Source organism: Papio anubis, chromosome 11, assembly GCF_008728515.1.
Source record: "Papio anubis isolate 15944 chromosome 11, Panubis1.0, whole genome shotgun sequence".
In the NCBI taxonomy this organism is placed as follows: Eukaryota; Metazoa; Chordata; class Mammalia; order Primates; family Cercopithecidae; genus Papio; species Papio anubis.
This window is the reverse complement of record NC_044986.1, coordinates 67,495,044-67,504,119: the sequence shown is the minus strand read 5'-3', so window position 1 is coordinate 67,504,119 and position 9,076 is coordinate 67,495,044. Positions and strand designations below refer to the sequence as shown.

Here is a 9,076-nt window from a genome sequence, read left to right as displayed (position 1 = left end):
GAGGTTGCAGTGAGCCAAGATCACGTCATTGCACTCCAGCCTGAGTGACAGAGCGAGATTCTGTCTCAAAAAAAAAAGTGGTAGCTACCACCATCACCATTATTATCATCACCGTCATTATCATCACCATAATCACCATCACCATCATCATCACCATCACCATCATCACCATCATTATCATCTTCACCATCACCATCATCTTCATCATCATTATCATCTTCATCAGCACCATCATCCCCACTCTCATCATCACCACCACCATCACCACCATCAGTATCATCACCATCATTATCATCATCTTAATCACCATTACCATCATTATCACCACCACCATCATCATTATTATCATCTTCATTACCACCACCATCATTGCCATCAACATCATCATCATCATTATCATCGCTACCACCATGGATGCCTTTGCTTATTCTGGCCCTTCCTCCTGGATTGCCCTTCATTCCTTTCTGCTCCATATATAGAGAGGGTTAAGTGAGCATAGATCCTACTTATTCCCCATGGCCCAGCTCAAATTACTCATCCTCCATGGCCCAGCTTAAATGCAGCCTCCATGATGTCCACAATTAAGGAATGCAGGAAGCCTACCAGTTCCCCCTGTCTGCTGTGTGTGTGTGTGTGTGTCTTTATATTCTCCTCTCTTGTACCAAACTACCAAACTTCCCAGTTCACCAGCCCCTGCTCACCTAACACTCTCTTTCCCTCCCTTCATCTCCCCCTAGCTCCTTTAAGCAGCTTTCTTTTCCCTGGCTTCATTGCTAGTCCTGTCTCCCTGGACCTTATTAACTGCCTCACCCTTTATGTCCCTTCCCTACTTGTGCACCATAATTCCTCTTCTGTCTTAGATGACGGCACAGTTCATAGGCCATACATCTGGGTTTGAGTCTGGATTCTGTCACTTTCTGGGCATATCTTCTCGGATGAGTCGCCCCCTCTTTGGGCCCCTGAATTGTCTCTGCATCCACAGAATATGCAGGATGGACTTCTCAGCCCCCTTCTGACTCAAGCATTCTGAGTTTCAGCCTAGGTAGGTAAAGGGTTTGTGCCATACTCACGTGGCTCTCCTCCCTTCCTAAACAATAGATGTTGCATGGTGGTTTGAGGGCTCCTTTAATTTGGTTCTGCATGAATCAGGCCTCCTCTCTACCCAGAAAGGTAGTGGCAGTCTCTCCTCTGTTCTGGGGTGGTGGGCTGGGCTGGGGTATAAGGCAGACTGCATGTGAGGCACCCTCGGCACCCCTCTCAGCTGAGAGGCTCAGAGCTCTTGGCCCAAGAGCCTGAGGGGAGGGATATTTACGGTTTAATAACTGGCCTATTGATTCTCATTTGTATGCTGCCAGTAGGGCCTACAGAGGAAGAGAAGGCAAAAGGGCTGTGTCTGTAAATAAGTCTGCAGTTGACCCCATCACTCAGCCTGCCAGGCTTGCTTCTGGACAGCGAGGTGAGCTGGGTTAATATACTGCACTGCCCTCTGCTTAGCAGAGCCCTGACATGCAGCTGCAGGGACACCCGCCCTTGAGCCAATCCCTGGACCTTCCTGAGCCCGGCCCCTTTTTATGCTCCACCTAGTGAGCAATGTACTTCCCTACCTATTACTCTTTTGACTGCCTCCTTTGAAGGAGGAAGAGCAGGATTTAGTAGCCCCACTTAACAGATGAGAACACTGAGACTTCCAGAGCTTCTATGGTTTACTTGAAGTCACACTGCTAGGAAAAGCGGAAGCAAGGCTGATCCTTGGAGATTTTTGAGTGTCTTTCTTAGTGAGCTATTGCTGTGTAACGAACTGCCCCCAAATTTAGTCACTGAAAATAACAACTGTTGTTTCTCATGAGTCTCTGGGTCAGCTGGGCAGTTTGGCTAATCTAAACCAGCCTCAGTTAACATGGGTTGGAATCTCTCAGGTGTCTGTGGTGAGCTGAAGGATGAGCTGGTGCTGGCTGCTGTAGGATGACTTTGGCTGGAACATGATGAGCTCTTCTCCACGTGTCTCTCACATCCCTCCAGCAGGCTGTCCCGGGCTTGTTCTCACGGAGGTGGCCGGGGTCCAGGAGAGAACGTGGGAAAAACCAGGCATCTTTACAAGTCTCTGCTTACATCAAGTTTGCTACTATCCCACTGCCGAGAGTAAGTCAATGTTGGAGGGCGCTACTTAGAGCCATAGATACAGCAAGGCGTGCTAAACTGAAGCCACCAGTGCCAGCAGTCTACCACACTGACCCAAGAGCCTTGCTCTTTCCACTCTTCTCCAGCATTCTGTCTTTTCCCTTGCACGCAACTGAAACAACTGAGAAACAGGAAATCCCGTTGTCTTTCCCTAAGTCTGAATAGGAGGGCAGCTCTCTTAAGAAGCATGAGGCTTAATCTGGGTGGCACCAAAATGCAGGACTGAGACCTAAAGGTGAGGGCCTACAATGTGGAGTGACTTTACAAGGGCCGAGGCTGCCCCACAATAGAAAAGGCTCCTTGGAGAGGTAGTGAGCTCCCTGTCACTGGGAATGTATAAGCACAGGTAGGTGCTGACTGCATGGTTGTTGGAAAGATTCTGCTTCTGATGAGACTGGATGCAGACCAAGTAAGCATCAGGCTCCCTTCAGCTCCGTAAGTCCAGAAGCTTATAAAAGAGTGGGCCCATTACCCCAGACCCAAGGCCAAGGAGCGCTGCTCTCCAGCCCCTACCTCCGCTTCTGGTCTGGCCCCAGGCATAGCGGGTCCCAACAGCAAGTTCATAACAGAACATACGTCCAGCAGAGAACATTAGAGCATGAGAGACCTCAGAAATGTCCTCTCCAGCCCCGTGGAAAAGAAGGGGAGAGTGCAGCTGGAAATTGAAAGCCCTCTGCCAGCACCGGAGAGACAGCCCAGTAAGGAGAAGCTATGCACGCTGGAGTCATGCGCACCTGGATGGAATCCACCTCTGGCAAACGCTTCTCTTTCCGAACCTCAGTGCCTGTAGTGGGATGCTGCTACCTTTCAGGAGGGCTGTGATCTGAAATAAAATCACAGACGGGAACTTCCATGAACCGAAAAGTAGACTCTGCAACTGTGTTTTCTCCTTTCTTTTTGAGTCACAGCAGATAAACACAAGAGCTGACATAAAATCCCTGTACCCTGTGTGGACCTTAGCTGCACGCCCGCCACCTGGCTTGTTCAGAGATGGCAGCTCAGAGGGGGACACAGACCCTGAAGGTGGGCAGGGCCAGGCCAGGGAGAAGGGTCTCCTTTTCGGGCTCCACTCCCACCCACCCCCCATGGGGATGGCAGCAGGGCTGACTGGAACCACTCCCCCACCCTCTGCCCCCTCCTCCAATTCCGGCCTCCGGGAAGCGCCCCTTCTCTGTGGCAGGAACCTCATTAATGGAGAGAGAGGTGTGGAGGGGGAAGCAGGGCAGGGCTATTGATGGCCTTTTCCACTTTCCGGAACCTCCGGAGCGCTCTTCGCTAATAATAGTAACAGAGCCTCACTGCTGTTGAACAGGGTCTTGGAGTTCTCCCCAGTCTGCAGGGTTCTTAATGAACCGGCTCAGTGTGGGGAGGGTGAGCTCGTCCTGCAGCTGCCTGGCTGGCTGGGGTGCTGCCTGACTCACAGCTACCTGCATGACAGACAGACAGATAGACGGCCAGACCAACCACGCAGGGACTGCCAGCAGAGCATGTCTGAGCGGAGCCCTGGGCACCGGCTAAGGCTGTCTCCCCAATTGGCTGAGGCACTGGTGTGGTGACTGGCCCATTCAGTGACTGACTGATGGATGGTGCAGCTAACTGCCAGCCTGGGGCTGCCCGACCAACTGGCTGTCTCACACGACTCAGGCCTGACAGGTTATCTGTCTGACTGGGGTCTGACTGACAGACTCAGGGGTTTCCTGACTAAAGACCGTCTCACCAACAGGCTGGCTGAAGTAGAGAAAGTCTGTCTGGCAGGCTGCTGGCTGGCTGACTCATTGCTGACTGACTCTCTCACCAACTGCCATTCTGACTGACCTGACTGGCTGACCGGCTGACATGCCGACCACTGAGCCCTCCATGCACCCATGGGCCTTTCCCACCAACCCTCGCAACCACAGTTGACAGTGGGATTGGGTGGTGGTAACTCACCGACACCTGACAACAATGACTACACGTTGATGGACAGAGCAAAAACCACCGTCCTAACAAGTGGATGCCCTGGCTGACTGGGAACAGGAAGAACGAACTGCTCAGGGATTCAGACTGACTTGCTGGTTGCTGGACTGACCCACAGCTTAACTTACCGTGCGGTTGCCTGGCTGACTCTGACTATCACAGATAGGGGGCTGACTGGCCAACAACACAATGGCTGCCGGCTGTGCCGACCAATAGGCCTAACAGCCGACAGGATTCTTTGCTGTGGACTAAAACGGTTTTTAAGAATCTTGTTAATTTTTTATTATTTGAGATGGGGTCTTGCTCTGTTGCCTAGGCTGGAGTGTAGTGGCGCCATCATAGCTCACAGCAGCCTCAAGCTCCCCAGACTCACGTGATCCTCCTGCCTCAGCCTCCCAAGTAGCTGGGACTGCAGGTGCATGCCACCACACTGGCTAATTTTTTATTTTTTTGTAGAGATGAGGTTTCAGCATGTTGCCCAAGCTGGTCTTGAACTCCTGGGCTCAAGTGATCCACCTGCCTCAGCCTCCCAAAGTGTTGGAATTATAGGAATGAGCCACTGTGCCTGGCCTAAGAATCCTTTTTAGTTCCTTGTTCTTTCTCCTCCCAGACCCCATAGATCTGGCTTGTTTTTTTTTTTTTGTTTTTTTTTTTAATTTGCACTCTTTTTTAACACATTTTATATTTTGTGTGAGCCTTATACGTACAAAGGAATACAGATAGTACACACGAAAAGCCTAGAAGACGAAGAGAAAATGAACACCGGTCCAGACTGGAGTAGGGGCCTCCACCTGCTGCACTGTGCAGTCCTTGGGAGCTATCCACATAGCCACACCTGGGCTCTGCACCCAGGGCTGCTCATATAACTGGTCTCCAGCTGACCTGGCGTCAGTGCTTTTGAGAAGCTCCTGGAGTGATTCCGACGTTCGGCAAGGGTCAAGCATCCCCAGGCTGGGCCATCACTGCCTCTTGGCTCATCCTCACTACCCAAAATGTGGTCTGGATCCACAGGCTCAACCTCACCTGGAAGCCTGTAGCAGACACAGACTCTCAGGCCCTACCTGAGGCTCACCAAATGAGAATCGCATGTTAAGCAGACCTCTGTGTGATGCGTGCCCATTAACGTTTGACAAGCACTGCTTAGACGGTCCCTTTCTGATCTGCCCAGCTGCCCTGCAGAGATGGCCACGGTCTCCAATTTGGCCTGTCATTCCCTTGCCTTTCTTTCCATACCCCTAAACCATCATGTTGCACTCACCCACATTGATTCTTTATATCAAGATCACTGCATGTATTCTTCTACAGTACCTTTTCTGCCCACATTGTATTTTGTAGATTTTTTCCATCTTGTATGCAGTTATGACTCCATTTTTCACTGCCGTATGGTATTCCAGGGTGTGGCTATACCACCATCATTTACCCATCCTCAAAATACACAAGGGCTGTTTCTAATGGTTGTTATTAGGAGCTATTGGATGGTTTGTTGCTTGCTGCTACACACATTCCTATGCATCTCTCTCGGTGCCCACGTGGCCAGTGGGAAGACATATCCAGTAGGATATGCAAACACCTGGCTCGTTCAGGCAGGGCAAACTACTTCCCCCACAACACACACACAGAGAACACTTGCTCCTTCTCCCTGTTGGTGACAGCCTGGGTTAGAAGCCATAGCCTTCAGCCCTTCCTGACACCCCTACCAGTGGGACAAGTGAAACCACAGAGGAAGGAGCAACTCTCCCTAAGAGGCCTGGGAGCATGTCACAGAGAAGCTCAACCCTGAGTATGGTAGTTTTCTGTAGCTGCTGTAACTAGTTCACAAACTCAGTGGCTTCAAACAATGGGTGTTTATTATCTCATGGTTTTGGAAGCCAGAGGTCTGAAACTGAGGTGTCAGCAAGGCAGTGCTCCCTTGGAGGCTCAGGGGCAGAATTCTTCCTTGACTCTTCCAGCTTCCTCCACTCTTCCAGTGGTGGCTGGCAGTCCTTGGCTTGTGGCCACATCACTCCAGCCCTTGCCTCTGAAGTCATATTGCCTCCTCCCCATCTCTATCAAATCTCCCTCTGCCTCATCTTACGAGGACACTTGTTATTGAATTTAGGGCCCACCCGGATAATACAGAGTGATGTCTTTATCTGAAGATCTTATTTTAATTACACCTCCAAATACTTTTTCTCCCCCATTCATAGGTTCTAGGGATTAGGTATGGAGCCCAGCATTCTGCCCACTACCTGGGGATTAGCCAGGCAAGAGCAGGTGGGTGAGGGATGAGGAGAGCATCCCGAAGGAAAGGAGTTGCATGCACAGTGCTCCATCAGGAGTAGCCAGGCAGTGTGGGGTAGGTGGCAAGGCTGGAGCTATAGGCTGGGGCCAGGCAGCAAAGGCCTGGCTGACGGAAGTAAAGACATTGGCTGTTTTCTCGCCAAGCAAGGGCGAGTCCAGATGGGTTCACCTGCAGGGCGAGGCGCCACCAGATCATATTTTGGTGGTCCTGTGGAGGACAGGCCAGAGTCCAGGGCACCACCCAGAGGTAGTGAGGACTGGACCTCAGTAGTGGCTGAAAGGACACAAAAAAGAAGATGCATTCAAGAGTGTTTCCAGAAGCAGATCTGGCTGTGGAGGGAGAGATGGGGGGAATCCAGGTGGACTTCAGGTTTCTGACTTAGGAAACAGAAATAACCGGGAACCAGGGAAGGGGGAGGTGATTTCAAGGAAAGAAGAGATCAGTTTGGAGTGAATTGGTTTTGAAGATCTTGGGGGATCTCCCAGTGCAACTGTCTAGCCCTGTAGGTCTGAAGCATACAAGTGATTGGTGGCAAAGAGAAGAAGTTAGGGGAGCTATCTGCAAGAAAGTGACTCTTATTAAACAACGGGGAAAACACTAAATAGCATCCTGGAGCCTGGAGGTGGGGGACAGGGGAGTGGAGCAAACCTGCTTATGAGTGCTGATGGGAATGGTCCCACGTTTCAGGTCAGGGTGCTGGCTTCCAGTCCTGACCCTTCCACTAACTTCCAGAATAACAGGGCATCCTTCTGAGCCTTGATCTTCCAATCTTTCCACTGGGGCGACTGAGTAAGAAGATTCAGAGACATTTATTATCTCTCACAGTGGCTGTGTCCAAGCCAGCCACTGCTTTCCTGCCAGGTCATATGGAGGGGACCCAGGCCTGGAAGACAAGATGAGCTCCTGGTTGAGCATCTTCCTGGGGAGTGCTCCCATAAATGAAAGAAAGAAAGAAAGAATGGAAGGAACCAAGGGAGGGAGGAAGAAAAAAAAAAAGAAAAGGAGGGAGGATCTGAGAGTAGCCATGGAGCCACAGAGGCCCAAGAATCCTGGCCCCTACCTTCAAGAAACTTTTGTTTTGATTTGGGAGCTCAAGGTGTGATTGGTGGAAAGGCCCAAGCTTTGTTGCTAAGCAACAGGTGAGTACTGGACTCAAGAATGCAGCCATCAAACTGTGATGCTTGGACCAGCTGAGAGGTGTTTTTCTTTTTTAATTCATTCTACTTTAAAATTATCATACATAGAATTGGTGTGCAGTTCTGTAAATTTTTTCCAGCTTTATTAAGGTATAATTGGCAATTAAAATCATCATATGTTTAAGCTTTATAACTTGATAATTTGATATACCTATACATTGAGAAATAATCACCAGTTTTGTGAATTTTCACATATATAAGTTCGTGTAACCACCATCACAATCCACAATCAGGGTACAGAACAGTCCTATCACTCCCCAAAACCCCTTCATGCTATCCCTTTATAGTCACATCCCTATGGCAACCACTGATCTGCCCTCCAACACTATACTCTCGGCTTTTCAAGAAGGTAGTGTAGATAAAATCATGCAGAAGGTAACCTTGTGATAGTGGCTTCTTCCACTCAGCGTAAGCCTTTGAGATTCATAGAAGCTGCTGCACGAAGTTCGAGCAGCCTGGTCCTTTTTATCGCTGACTAGTATTCTATCGCATGACTCTACCACAGTTTGTTTATCCATTCAGCCACTGCAGAATATTTGAACTGAGTCCAGTTTGGGCAATTGTGAAGTCGAGTTTCTACCAATATTCACATACAGGTTTTTATGTGAACATAAGTTTCCATTTCTCTAGGGCAAAGGCGCAAGTGTTGGCTTGCTTGGTGAAGTGGTAGTTGTACGTTTCACTTTATAAGACCGTGCCAAACTGTTTTCTGGAGTGGCTGCACTATTTGTATTCTCACTAGAATTGTATAAGAATTCCAGTTGCTCCACATCCTTGTCAGGACTTGGTATGGTGGTTTTTTAAAATTATTTTACTCATTCTTACAGATGTTGTCCATTTCATGTTGTTATCATAGAACATAGACTGGGTGGTTTATTAAAAAAAATTATTTCTCACAAACTTTTTTAGTTCTGGAGCCTGAGAAGTCCAATATCAAGGTGACAGCATCTGAGGAGGGCCTTTTTGCTGTGTCATCCCATGTGGAAGGTGGAAGGGCAAAGGAGCACACATGCAAGAGAAAGCAAGAGGTGATCACACTCACTTTTTATAATAAACCCAGTCTCATAATAACTAACCCACTCCTGGGATAACAGCATTAGTTCATTCATAAGGGCAGAGCCCCCACGACCTAATCACCTCTCAACAGGGTTGCACTGGGGATAGTTTCCAGCACATGAATTGGAGGGGAGGGGGACACATTCAAACCACAGCAGATTAATTTGCATTTCTTCTTCTTCTTCTTTTGTTTGTTTGTTTGAGACAGGGTCTTACTCCGTTGCCCAAGCAGACATGCAGTGGCACGATAACAGCTCACTGCAGCCTCAACCTTCTGGGTTCGAGCAATCCTTCCACCTCAGCCTCCTGAGTAACTGAGACCACAGGCATGCGCCACCATGCCTGGCTAATTTTTTATTTTTGTAGAGATGAGGTCTCATTATGTATCCAAGGTTGGTCTTGAACTCCT

The 9,076-nt window shown here is 49.2% G+C and overlaps 1 long non-coding RNA gene across 2 annotated transcripts; it reads right to left on the bottom strand.

The window, feature by feature from the left end:
* Positions 1–1,685: 1,685 nt before the first annotated feature.
* LOC103887549 lies at positions 1,686–8,851 on the bottom strand. Of its 2 annotated transcripts, XR_651689.4 has the most exons (3): positions 7,064–8,851; positions 2,913–3,001; positions 1,686–2,299 (listed from the first exon to the last, which is right to left on the bottom strand). It is a non-coding gene; the product is annotated as an uncharacterized LOC103887549 (long non-coding RNA). The 2 variants fall into 2 exon arrangements; XR_002524329.2 differs by having other exon boundaries at positions 1,686–3,001.
* Positions 8,852–9,076: the final 225 nt, after the last annotated feature.